Genomic DNA, 14,752 nt, shown 5'->3' with positions numbered 1-14,752 from the left:
CTTCACATAGTTATAATACTCCAATAAGTAGTTTATATGTATTTGGCATACTGGAAAAGATATTTTGCAAATTGTATATAGCCATGGTATTTTGACCCCCCTGCGGTATATTGAACCCCCTACTCATAGCCTCTAATAAAAAAAATAATAGCCAATAAATTGTAAATTAGATTATCTGCAATACTATTTCTTAAAAACAGGGGGGTTCAATATACCGCAGGGGGGTTCAAAATACCATATGTGAAAAATGACCCCGGGGTCAAAATACCATGCAGTATAATGACCCCGGGGTCATTTTACCGCATGGTATTTTGACCCCGGGTTCAATTTTTAGGGGGTTCAAAATACCATATGACACCGGTCCTGCTTTTTTTTTTTTTTTTATCCTGACTTTTTACATAAAATGTCATCCTGACTTTTTTTTTTTGCAAGTGTCTCATCCTGCTTGTTTTTACTCAAAACTCCTGTCCTGCCTATTTTTTTCAAATCCTAGCTCCCTCATGCATAACAATCAAATGGTAGCTCCCTTAAAGTAAAAACAAATGTTACATTGTATTTGCGGTTTTTATAATAAATTTGTTTGATAATCAAAGTTCCAAAACATCCCTTACTCACTTTCACAACTTCATCATGACACGGTAAAAAAAACAGTCGGAAGGTTTAAATTCTTTTATAATATCCGTAATGAACGACAGAAATACTGTTTCAAGCGAAAGGTTAAGTGTAACAATTTTTATCTCTGTGTCTATATTTATTTCTCACTTGCAACCTTAATATTTAGCCAAATTCTGTACCGTATTACTGTATGCTTGGGATCCAACGAAAATAAATATAACTGCGTAAATGCATCTCATTCTAATTTTAGTTGTTTATGGCGAACACAGTGAAGTCTGGCACAACCTCAGAAAATCAAAAAAGTAAAAAAACAGAAAGTATGAAAGGACAATTCAAAATCGCTGGTATAAAAGTAGAACTTTTAGTTGGAAAAATATATTGGTCAGGTGAGCAATTGTGATCTGTCTCGTCTCACTTTGCGTCCGTCTGTCCGGCCGTCTATCTGTAGATTGTTGTCAGGTGTGGATTAAGGCGGTTTCAGCTTGAAACTTTAATTCCTCGCTAATTTTAACACACAATAGTTCGAGATATCTACATTTCACCCCTTTAGAAGAATTTTTTAATAATTTTACCTAAAACAAACCTCTAAATTTTTTTCCCCTTGCTCCGCTCGTCGAAAATAAAAATTTGCCCCCCCCTCTAACTGGAAATCCTGGATCCGCCTCTGCTCTATGGTCTATCCCTGATTGTCTGACTGGTACTGGTCATGTAACTGGGTAGTGAGGTTACTCTTCCTCTTCTACCTATTCCACTGAATCATCAGAAGACACATCACTGGATTCATTTGAAGTAGTCCGGTATTGAGTTGTTGTCCTCTGTAGTCGTGTCCTTAGTTCTGAACTAGTTGTGGTTTTAGAGTTGGATATTCTCAAATATACTCGACAGGTAGCAATAATATCCTGCTGATATTCCTTGTTCGTAATTCTTCTTTCTCCTTGACTGTAAAAACAGGAATATCAAAATTTGGCTGATCAATGGCTACAAATGGAGTATCTTCCTATTTATCTGCTAGCTTGACTGTGCATGCAATCAAAATCAACAATCATTACTAGTACACGATCTACCTTCTGTACTGTTGATCCTCCTTAAACACGAAGATTTAAGCCATCCTTCTAATTTGCTGGTCCAATCCTTGATGCATCAGCTGCTAGTGGATGTGCACATGGAAATCCGTCTCGTAGTCTAGATCAAAATTTGTAATTGCTGATTTTGCTAAATTGTCTGATGGAATAGTCGATAGTAGCCGACAAATCATAAAAATAGTCTGTCACCTTCCATAATGGTTGGTTTATGCCAACTCACTACCTTCTCTGTCTTTGTTGAATCGATATCTAACACCATCTGCTGTGACAACAACTGAAGGCGGACGTATTTAACTTTCCACTTGAAGTAAGAACAGATGTCTGGTGCAAGTTTCATGTTGTGCTTGACGAATCCGATTGAAAACAAAGCGAATGATTGCCATTTGTTTTTCGGAAGTTTTGCCATGGATGATGAATCATCGAGGAAATAAAGCAGGTCTTTAGAAATAAATCGCATAACTATGCTTCCATTATCTTTTGATACGTGGTAGGTGAATTGGTCAATATAAATGGCATCTGGGTGTTATCAAAGAATATAAGTGGACCTACTGTAAATGCTGTTCTTTCTCTGTGATCTTCCAGGATCTCTACCTGATGATATCCACTATTCATATCTACGCAGTAAAATGTATTTCCAGCTAGTGAATCAAGTAGATCTTCTATTCTCGGCAACGCATGACTATCTTTTATCATTAAGTTGTTCAATTAACGATAATCCACGCACAGCCTCAATTTCCTTTTCCCCATTCTTCGTACGTACAAGGACCACGTTAGATGGGTATGGTCTGTTGGTATGCATTCGTCGAGTTTGTTTTTAGCAGTTCATTGCTTCAGATATTCTGTTAATTGTTTTCCTCTTATAGTTGATGTGCTACGATCGGTATTGGTTTATGAGCCGGATTTGTTTTCGCCTTATCGTTTTAAGACTATTGAACAGAGGTATACCATGGTTGCCTTAATTTGAGATTGTAGATTTCGAAGATGTTACTTGACTTCATCGTACATAGCTGGAGGAGCTCGTCTATATGCTTTTTAATCGGTCTGCTATCAATTAAATCGATGCGATGATTAACTTCTTTGCAATTAATAACTTCATCTTTCTTTGTAAATATATCGTCAAATTATTTGATGATCTTCGCTTTTAAGTCACTTTCTGTAATATTCACTTAATCAAGTGATGATTTTTGTCAGTGTATCCTCCTATCTTCATGGCGCAGTTTGTTTAAATGGTAACTGGTTGGTTAACATCATTTCTGACTATACCAAATGCATTGTTATTGCGGCAAAGTTTCTTTTCTCGAAGTGTGATGGATCGAAAATTCAAGTACAAATGTGTAGTTAAGTTACTAGTACATGACTTGAAAACTAGTTCCATTTTGATCTTTTTATGATTCCTTGATTGGTTGAAGAGCGTAAGTTCCATTAAGCAATGGTATATGAGTGTTTTAGTTGCTATCTAGCATCATTAACATCAAACATGGATAAGTGCTTATCTGATGTGATAGTTTTATTTCAGTTATCTAGATATTCTTCATATGGTAGTTGTTTACCATCAGCACATTCAATATATAATAGCATGTTGATGTGTTGTAAAGTTATATATGCCAAGTTGCTGTGAAGATATGCATGTCTGAAATAAAGACAGTGTGGTGCCTGAGTAAAATCTTCACTATTTTCCCATAAAGTACATCTCCTGTTTCTGTTGGCTTTCCATATAATCCTGGCGATAAACTATCAGTAACTGCTAGTACTCTCAGATCAGTACTTAGGGTTTTAATGTTCTTGGGATATACAAGTACCTGGCCACGTCCAATCTTGTGTTTTTGTTAGATATATTTCTATTTGTATCCATCTGATGAGATAAAGATTTTTAAACTGATTTTGATGTTGACTACGTGGCTGGTGGTACCCTCGGGGACGAAACTTCCGCCAGCAGTGGCATCGACCCAGTGGTGTAAATAGTTATTAAAGGTACCAGGATTATAATTTAGTACGCCAGACGCGCGTTTCGTCTACATCAGACGAATCAGTGACGCTCCTATCAAAAATATATATAAAGCCAAACAAATACAAAGTTGAAGAGCATTGAGGATCCTAAATTCCCCAAAAGTTGTGCCAAATACGACTAAGGTAACCTATGCCTGGGATAAGAAAATCCTTCGGTTTCGAAAAAATCAATGTTTTGTAAACGGGAATTTTTTTTAAATGATCACATTATTGATATTCATCACATTATTGATATTCATATCAACACCGAAGTGTTAACTACTGGGCTGCTGATACCCTCAGGGACGAAACGTCCACCATCAATGGCATCGACTCAGTGGTGTAAATAGTTATCAAAGGTACCAGGATTATAATTTAGTACGCCAGACGCGCGTTTTGTCTTCATAAGACTCATCAGTGACGCTCATATCAAAAATATTTATAAAGCCAAACAAGAACAAAGTTGAAGAGCATTGGGGATCCAGAATTCCAAAAAGTTGTGCCAAATACGGCTAAGGTAATCTATGCCTTGGATAGGAACATCCTTAGTTTTTCGAAAAAATCAATGTCTTGTAAACGTGAACTTTATAAAAATGACCACATTAGTGATATTCATGTCAACACCGAAGTGTTGACTACTGGGCTGGTGATACCCTTGGGGACGAAACATCAACCAGCAGTGGCATCGACCCAGTGGTGTAAATAGTTATCAAAGGTAACAGAATTATAATTTAGTACACTAGACGCGCGTTTCGTCTACATAAGACTCATCAGTGACGCTCATTTCAAAAATATCTATGAAGCCAAACAAGTTCAAAGTTGAAGAGCATTGAGGATCCAAAATTCCTAAAAGTTGTGCCAAATACGGCTATGGTCATCTATGCCTGGGATAAGAAAATCCTTAGTTTTTCAAAAAATCAATGTTTTGTAAACGGGAAATTTATAAAAATGACCAAACCATTGATATTCATGTCAACACCGAAGTGTTGACTACTGGGATGGTGAAACCCTCGGGTACGAAACGTCCACCAGCAGTGACCTCGACCCAGTGGTGTAAATAGTTATCAAAGGTACCAGGATTATAATTTGGTACGCCAGATGCACGTTTCGTCTACAAAAGACTCATCAGTGACGTTCATATCAAAATATTCATTAAGCCGAACAAGTAACAAGTTGAAGAGCATTGAGGATCCTAAATTCCCAAAAATTGTGCCAAATACGGCTAAGGTAATCAATGCTTGGGATAAGAAAATCCTTATTTTTGTCGAGCCTGCAACTTTTGTTGCAGAAAGCTCGACATAGGGATAGTGATCCGGCGGCGGCGTTAGCTCACTTCTTAAAAACTTTATATTTTAGAAGGTGGAAGACTTGGATGCTTCATACTTTGTATATAGATGCTTCATGTTACAAAGTTTCCGTCAGTCACATGTCCAATGTCCTTGACCTCATTTTCATGGTTCAGTGACCACTTGAAAAAAAAGTTCAGATTTTTTGTAATGTTGAATTCTCTCTTATTATAAGTAATAGGATAATTATATTTGATATGTGCGTACCTTGTAAGGTCCTCATGTCTGTCAGACAGTTTTCACTTGACCTCGACCTCATTTCATGGATCAGTGAACAAGGTTAAGTTTTGGTGGTCAAGTTCATATCTCAGATACTATAAGCAATAGGGCTTGTATATTCGGTGTATGGAAGGACTGTAAAGTGTACATGTCCAACTGGCAGGTGTCATCTGACCTTGACCTCATTTTCATGGTTCAGTGGTTATAGTTAAGTTTTTGTGTTTTGGTGTGTTTTACTCATACTAAATGCAACAGGTCTAATATATTTGTTGTATGGAATGATTGTAAGGTGTACATGTCTAGCGGGCAGATGGCATGTGACCCTGACCTCATTTTCATTGTTCTGTGTTCAAAGTTAAGTTTTTGAGTTTTGGTCTTTTTTTTCTTATACTATATGCCATAGGTCAACTATATTTAGTGTATGGAAATATTTTATGATCTTTATGTCAGTCGTGCAGGTTTTATTTGACCGTGACCTCATTTTCACGGTTCATTGCACAGATTTATTTTTTTGTGTTTTGGTCTATTTTTCTTCAACTATAAGTAATAGGTCAACTATATATGCTGTATCGAAACATTGTTAGCTGTACATGTCTGCCTGGCATGGTTCATCTGACCTTGACTTCATTTTCAAGGTTCATTGGTCTTTGTTTAGTTATCTTGATTTTAAACACGTTAAGTTTATGTGACAGTTGTAATAAAGCTTTATACTTAGGACTATTATCATAATATCAATGATTAGTACAGAAGGCGAGACATTTCAGCGTGTGCACTCTTGTTTTGAAAACATCAAAGTTTTATAAACGGGAAATTTATAAAAATGACGACATTATTGATATTCATGTCAACACCGAAGTGTTGACTACTTGGCTGGTTATACCCTCAGGGACGAAACGTCCACCAGCAGTGGCATCGACCCAGTTGTGTAAATAGTTATCAAAGGTACCAGGATTATAATTTGGTACGCCAGACGCACGTTTCGTCTTCATAAGACTCATCAGTGACGCTCATATCAAAATATTCATTAAGGCAACAAGCTCAAAGTTGAAGAGCATTGAGGATCCAAAATTCCAAAATGTTGTGCCAAAAACGACTAAGGTCATCTATGCCTTGGATAAGAAAATCCTTAGTTTTTTCAAAAAATCAATGTTTTGTAAACGGGAAATTTATAAAAAATGACCACATTATTGATATTCATGTCAACACCGAAGTCTTGACTACTTGGATGGTGAAACCCTCGGGGACGAAACGTCCACCAGCAGTGGCCTCGACCCAGTGGTGTAAATAGTTATCAAAGGTACCAGGATTATAATTTGGTACGCCAGACGCACGTAACGTCTGCATAAGACTCATCAGTGACGTTCATATCAAAATATTCATTAAGCCGAACAAGTTCAAAGCTGAAGAGCATTGAGGATCCTTAATTCCCAAAAAATGTGCCAAATACGGCGAAGGTAATCAATGCCTGGGATAAGAAAATCCTTATTTGTTTGAAAAAATCAAAGTTTTAAAAACGGGAAATTTATAAAAATGACGACATTATTGATATTCACGTCAACACCGAAGTATTGACTACTTGGCTGGTGATACCCTCAGGGACGAAACGTCCACCAGTAGTGGAATCGACCCAGTTGTGTAAATAGTTATCAAAGGTACCAGGATTTTATTTAGTACGCCATTGGCTCGTTTCGTCTACATAAGACTCATCATTGACGCTCATATCAAAAATATCTATAAAGCCAAACAATTTCAAAGTTGAAGAGCATTGAGGATCCAAAATTCCAAAAAGTTGTGCCAAATACGGCTAAGGTAATCTATGCCTAGGATAAAAAAAAATCCTTAGTTTTTCGAAAAAATCAAAGTTTTGTAAACGGGAAATTTATAAAAAAAAAAAAAATGACCACACTATTGATATTCATGTATGCGCATGCGTCAAGCGTAATAGACACGAAAATTTAACTCGGCAATTTTTTTATTTTTTTAGTCAATTTTTGACTGTTTTTTTATCTTGATTTTGGAATATTTTTACATATTATTCTTATCTTGAGTAACCCCCATGTTTTTAGTCATATTTTAGCTAGATCTTACGTTTTTTTAGCAATTACTGAAATTTTATTTCATTTGACATTTTACCAGGAAACCGCCATTTTTAGCCATTGTTTACCTGGACTATCAAAACTTTTATAAAATTACAGAATACACTGTGGAACATATTTTATTCACTGGATATATAATTTTACTGGAATTTTACACTGTGCCAACCATAATTTTACCTTTGTTCGGATTTATTATTGTGCAGTCAAGATAAAAATAGAACTGTTTTCCGACTGTTTAGGTGAGTTTATCTTATCAGAGTCGGAAGACAAGAAGACATCTTGAAATACAACATGAATCCCAAATACATCATGGGTATCGCAATGGTTTTGTTACTTTTTGGAAAATGGATGGATGAAGAAACAGGAACATCGTTTCTCCAAGATCACTCTTCAAAAAGGTCTGTGTTTGCAACTGTTCTGCAGATACAAAGGTATGTACATCTTTACCTTAACACCACACAACATGGTAGTAAAAAACACTGGAACATTGCTATCATACAAAATCCACCATCTCACCTCTTAATTCGCATTCTACTGATAATATCAGGAATTGAACAAAACCCAGGCCCTGTTCAAAACAGCTGCGGAATATGTCGTAAATTAGTCAAAAGAAATGACAAAGCAATACAATGTGACGAATGTGATTTATGGATACATACACGTTGTACATCGGTTGACAACACAACGTACACTGAATTACAGAACACAAATGATCAATGGTTCTGCCAAAACTGCGTTGCACCATGCGGAATTTGCTCGGGCAACACCCAGCAATCGAATGTGACCGATGTAAAACATGGATTCATAACTCCTGTGCAATAGTGTCAAATGATGAATATAAAAACATACAAGCAACAAATTGTACATGGATTTGTCCATTATGCGATGAAACAAACTTATCAACATCATACTCAAGTACTTCATCAGGCATAGAAATCAACAATATATTTGATACACTCAGAAACAACAAAGAGACACACACATGTAGTAGACACATTTATACCAGTAAGATCACAATGGTTTTCATCAACATCAATGGTTTAAGAGGAAAAAACTTAAACTGCAAGCATACTTACAAACTGAAAACCCAGACATAGTAGCGCTGCAAGAGACCAAAATCAACAACAGCATTGCAACCAATAAATTAATTCCAGATACACTGGGCTATGATATATACCGCAACGACAGAACAGGCAATGGGGGAGGCACAATGTTACTCGTCAAAACACACCTTGACTCAGCACCTGTGAAGATCCTCGAAAATGGATCAGAATCTATTTGGAGCAAAATAGTATTGCAAGGAAAACAGCATTACATAGGAAGCTGGTATAGACCACCTGATGCCCCTTTGGATCAAATACAACTTCTTAAGGACCAAATGGATAAAATCAAGAAACTAGGTAAAGCAAACAAACAACCATGCATTCACATCTTGGGTGATTTTAACTACCGTAAAATAAATTGGCGGACAAAGCTAAATAAAGATACAAACACATGCGTTAATGGTAGTGACGGCCAAGCATTGATAGACATACTACGTGAAGCTAGTGCTGAACAACTCATCCTATTTCAAACCAGGTAAAGTAATACACTAGACCTTTTAATAACAACATTACCAGGGCAGTTCACAGACATCCACTCACCTGATCGGTTGAGCTACCATGGCATTGTCATGGGTACTCTGCGATGCACACTACCAAGAAAAATAAGACCAGAAAGGACCTCCTACCAATACTCGAAAGGAAATTACAATCAGATGAGAGATGACTCAAGGGACTTAACCAGAGACAAATACTTCAACGGCCATCAAAACAACAGAAATGTGGAAGAAAACTGGAACATGATAACAGAATTCATACTAAGAACCACCAAAATAAATGTATCAACAAAAATATTAAAAGGAAAACAGTCAATACCATGGATCAATAAAAACATCAAGACCATGATAAAACGAAAGAATTGAACACATGCCAACTATAAAAGAAACAACAGCATGGGAATAAAACGAAAATGGCAAAAATTAAGACGCAATATTAACATAGAAATTGAATTAGACCACAACAACTACGTCAACAACTTAATAGGCGATATAAAACAAGACTCTAAACCCTTTTGGAAATATATCAACACCCAGAAAGCAGACAAACAGGGAATACCACCACTTAAGACTCATCATAATAAGACCGCCGATACAGACCAACAAAAAGCTGAGGCATTGAACACTCAGTTTACAAGTGTATATACAGAGACAGAATATGAATCTATTCCATACCAAACTCCTTCTGTAGAAAAAATGATAAACATCATAGTAACAACAAAGGGTGTAGAGAAGATACTAAAAAATATTAATGCATCAAAAGCGATGGGCCCTGATGGTATACACCCAAGAGTACTTAAAGAACTGGCACCTAACATATCAGAGGTAATGGCTCACTTTTTCCAACAATCCATCAACAGAGGAACCATCCCAGACGAATGGAAAAATGCTAATATTTGCCCACTATTCAAAAAGAACGACAGAACCATCCCAATTACAGACCAGTTCCCTAACATGTATTACTTGTAAATTACTAGAACACATCATTTGTTCAAACCTAATGCAGCACTTTGAAAAACACAACATCCTAAATAGCCGACAATATGCATTTAGAAGAAGACACAGCTGTGAAACCAAACTTATCAACGTTATACATGACTGGGCAACTGCCATTGATAAAAGGAAACAAACAGATATATTTATTTTGGATTTTGAAAAAGCTTTGGACACCGTACCGCACGAGCTCTTAAAAAGTAAACTTCACAAATATGGCGTGCCCAAAAACATCTTGAATTGGATTGACGCTTTTCTATCTACAAGATCTCAGTGTGTGACAGTAAATGGAGTTAAATCAGAAACATCATCAGTCCTATCATGAGTACCTCAAGGAACGGTTCTTGACCAATCCTATGTCTTGTCCATATCAACGACATAGCAGATAACGTAACATCAGAAATTAGGCTGTTTGCAGACGACTGTGTATGCTACAGAGAAATTAATACTGAAGATGACTGTGCTGAACTACAGAAGGATATTGATACCCTAGGTAACTGGGCGACAGATTGGGGAATGAGATTTCAACCAGTTAAATGCAACATGATGACATTGAGTAGCAAGAAGAAAACAACATCATTTAAATACACCTTGAAAAATACGGAACTCCAATTTTTAACATCTATAAAATATCTAGTAGTTAACATCACGAATGACCTACACTGGGGTAAGCATATAGAGGAGATATGCAATAAATCTTACAGGACATTAGGTTTACTAAAAAGAAATCTATCGGCATGTCCACTTGAAGTTAAACTCCAGGCCTATAAAGGACTGATACGACCTGTCCTAGAATATGCAAGCACTGCCTGGGACCCACATCAACTATATCTCCAAGACCAACTGGAAAATGTACAGAAAAGAGCGGCTAGGTTTATAACATCAAACTACACTGATTACAAACCAGGAAGTATGACAGCGATTTTAGATCAGCTACAATTACCCTCACTGAAAGACCGTCGTACACAAAACAGATTAATTCTTTTCTGCAAGAATATACATGGTCAAGCAAACTTACCATCTGACCAACTGAAAACACCACCCCGTACAACCAACAGTCAACATGTCCTCCGACTTCAAACAAAAACAGACACGTTAAAATACATTTTTATTCCAAATACCATTAAAGACTGGAACCTACTACCACCGGATATCTTCACCAAAATTCAGTCAACAGAAGAACCAGCTAAAACCTTTAGTGAAATTGTAAGGAGGGCCCAACTTAAGTAAATTACTTGCCGCACGCGCGGTGTATTAATATCCTTGGATGTATCACCGTAAACCTATCAAGATCATGTAAACACCGAAGTTTTGACTACTTGGCTGGTGATACCGTCGAGGCGAAACGTCCACCAGCAGTGGCATCGACCCAGTGGTGTAAATAGTTATTAAAGGTACCAGGATTATAATTTAGTACGCCAGACGCGCGTTTCGTCTACATAAGACTAATCAGTGACGCTCATATCAAAAATATCTATTAAGCCAAACAAGTACAAAGTTGAAGAGCATTGAGGATCCTAAATTCCAAAAAGTTGTGCCAAATACGACTAAGGTAATTTATGCCTGGAATAAGAAAATCCTTATGTTTGTTTTTTTAAACGGGAACTTTATAAAAATGACCACATTATTGATATTCATGTCAACACCGAAGTGTTGACTACTGGGCTGGTGAAACCCTTAGGTTCGAAACGTCCACCAGCAGTGGCATTGACCCAGTGGTGTAAATAGTTATCAAAGGTACCAGGTTTATAATTTAGTACGCCAGACGCGCGTTTGGTCTTCACAAGGCTCATCAGTGACGTTCATATCAAAATATTTATAAAGCCAAAAAAGTACAAAGTTTAAGAGCATTGAGGATCCAGAATTTCATAAAGTTGTGCCGAATACGGCTAAGTTAATCTATGCATGGGATAAGAAAATCCTTAGTTTTTCGAAAAAAATCAATGTTTTGTAAACGTTAAATATGTAAAAATGACCACATTTTTTATATTTATGTCAACACCGAAGTGTTGACTACTGGGCTCGTTTAACCCCCGGGGACGAAACGTCCACCAGCAGTGGCATCGACCCAGTGTTGTAAATAGTTATCAAAGTTACCAGAATTATAATTTAGTACGCAAGACGCACGTTTCGTCTTCACAGTCATAGGCCTCATCAGTGACGCTCATATCAAAATATTTATAAAGCCAAACACATAGAAAGTTGAAGAGCATTGAGGATCCGAAATTCCAAAAAGTTGTGCCAAATACGGCTAAGGTAATATATGCCTGGGATAAGAAAATCCTTACTTTTTCGAAAAAATGAAAGTTTTGTAAACGGGAAATTTACAAAAATGACCACATTATTGATATTCATGTCAACAACGAAGTGTTGACTACTTGGATGATGATACAGTCAGGAGTCTACTTCGTCAAAATTATCTCCCCATTATACCAGTTCATTTTCACAATCGTAGAAATGGAAGCCATTGTAGGGATGATGCGCTACCAATTTTGCTCTTGGAAACCGATAGATTGATCCACATTGCACCATTACGATCCTTATATGTCAGTTGTATTTTAAAAGACAAATGTATCAACTAGCTAATGAGCATCAGTTAATAATATTGTTTGCATTGATTCAACTTAAAACTATTGTCTGATCGGTTGTCAGGTGGAATTTTCTAAAATTCATAAACATTTAAAAAAAATTCCAATTAAATATTTCGTGGAAGGGCAGACTAGATTTTTTTAGTGTATGAAGACTATAAACCCTAGTTATCACACACTAAAAAATAGAATTTTTCGAAGATATGCATTTTCATCATCCAACTTAAAAGACTGTCGTCAAGTACTTTCAGTTAAAAAATAGCTATTCGAACACACCTTCTCTGCTTTTGTGACTCATTAGATAGGTATTTCACTTGACCCATATATTTCATCTTTTATAACTTTTTTTTTTGTGTGTTATAAAGTCAACCTGTAGCTTTAATATATAAAAATGATAGAATCTGAAGCGAGACGATGTATGAAATATTCTTACTTTGTACGAAATCAAGACAAAATACTCAACTCAAACACGCCCTAACATAATAAGGTGCACTCGATTTTCTCTTTTCCATACGATGTATGAAATATTCTTACTTTGTACGAAATCAAGACAAAATACTCAACTCAAACACGCCCTCACATAAAAAGGTGCACTCGATTTTCTCTTTTCAATACAATTGTTACCCTTTTTTTGGAATTTTTTCTTCAGTCACATAATGGAAGGGCAGACACGAAAATTACTGAACTAATAGATTGATATGTTTTCCGTCCGTGGTAATGTTTTCCAAAAAAATCAGAGGTTATGAATTTTCTCCATCCAACTTGAAAGATACCCATGTCGTCCACTTGATATCTAATTGTTCTGCTTAACTATGTACTAGTTAAGTTGAAAACTTATGCAAATGGTGTTTTAAAAATAAAACACGTCGTAATTGAAAAGAAAATTGCAATTTTATTTGTTTCTATTAACTTTTAACAATTTTGTCACTATAGTAAACAATATAGTAAACATTTATCGCCTTCTCTAACAAAGAGCTTCGATTCTTTTATTCTATTTCAACCTGGTTTCCGACTGGATACCCTCGGGGACGAAACATCAACCAACAGTGGCATCGACCCATAGGTGTAAATAGTTATCAAAGGTACCATAATTATAATTAAGTACGCCAGGCGCGCGTTTCGTCTTCATAAGACTCATCAGTGATGTTCATATCAAAATATTTATAAAGCCAAAGTTTGAAACAAGTACAAAGTTGAAGAGCATTGAGGATCCTAAATTCCAAAAAGTTGTGCCAAATACAGCTAAGGTAATCTATGTTTTGGATAAGAAAACCTTAGTTTTTCGAAAAAAATCAATGTCTTGTAAACGGGAATTTTATAAAAAAAAAATGACCACATTAGTGATATACATGTCAACACCGAAGTGTTGACTACTGGGCTGGTGATAACATCAGGGACGAATCGTCCACCAGCAGTGGCATCTACCCAGTGGTGTAAATAGTTATCAAAGGCACCAGGATTATAATTTAGTACGCCAGACTCGCGTTTTGTCTTCATAAGACTCATCAGTGACGTTCATTTCAAAATATTTATAAAGCCACACAAGAACAAAGTTGTAGAGCATTGAGGACCCAGAATTCCATAAAGTCGTGCCAAATACGGCTAAGTTAATCTATGCATGGGATCAGAAAATCCTTAGTTTTTCGAAAAAAATCAATGTTTTGTAAACGTTAAATTTATAAAAATGACCACATTATTGATATTCATGTCAACACCGAAGTGTTGACTACTGGGCTCGTTTTACCCTCAGGAACGAAACGTCCACCAGCAGTGGCATCGACCCAGTGGTGTAAATAGTTATTAAAGTTACCAGAATTATAATTTAGTACGCCAGACGCGTGTTTCGTCTTCACAGTCATAGGCCTCATCAGTGACGCTCATATCAAAATATTTATAAAGCCAAACAAGTACAAAGTTGAAGAGCATTGAGAATCCAAAATTCCAAAAAGTTGTGCCAAATACAACTAAGGTTATATATGCATGGGATAAGAAAATCCTTAGTTTTACAAAAAAATCAAAGTTTTGTAAACAGGAAATTTATAAAAATGACCACATTATTGATATTGTTGTCAACACCGAAGTTTTGACAACTGGGCTGGTTTTACCCTCGGGCACGAAACGTCCACCAGCAGTGGCATCGACCCAGTAGTTTTAATAGTTTTCAAAGTTACCAGAATTATAATTTAGAACGCCAGACGCGCGTTTCGTCTACTTAGGTCTCAGCAGAGCT

This window comes from Mytilus trossulus, chromosome 2, assembly GCF_036588685.1.
Source record: "Mytilus trossulus isolate FHL-02 chromosome 2, PNRI_Mtr1.1.1.hap1, whole genome shotgun sequence".
In the NCBI taxonomy this organism is placed as follows: domain Eukaryota; kingdom Metazoa; phylum Mollusca; class Bivalvia; order Mytilida; family Mytilidae; genus Mytilus; species Mytilus trossulus.
The sequence above is the reverse complement of the archived record's forward strand: the minus strand, read 5'-3'. Positions refer to the sequence as shown.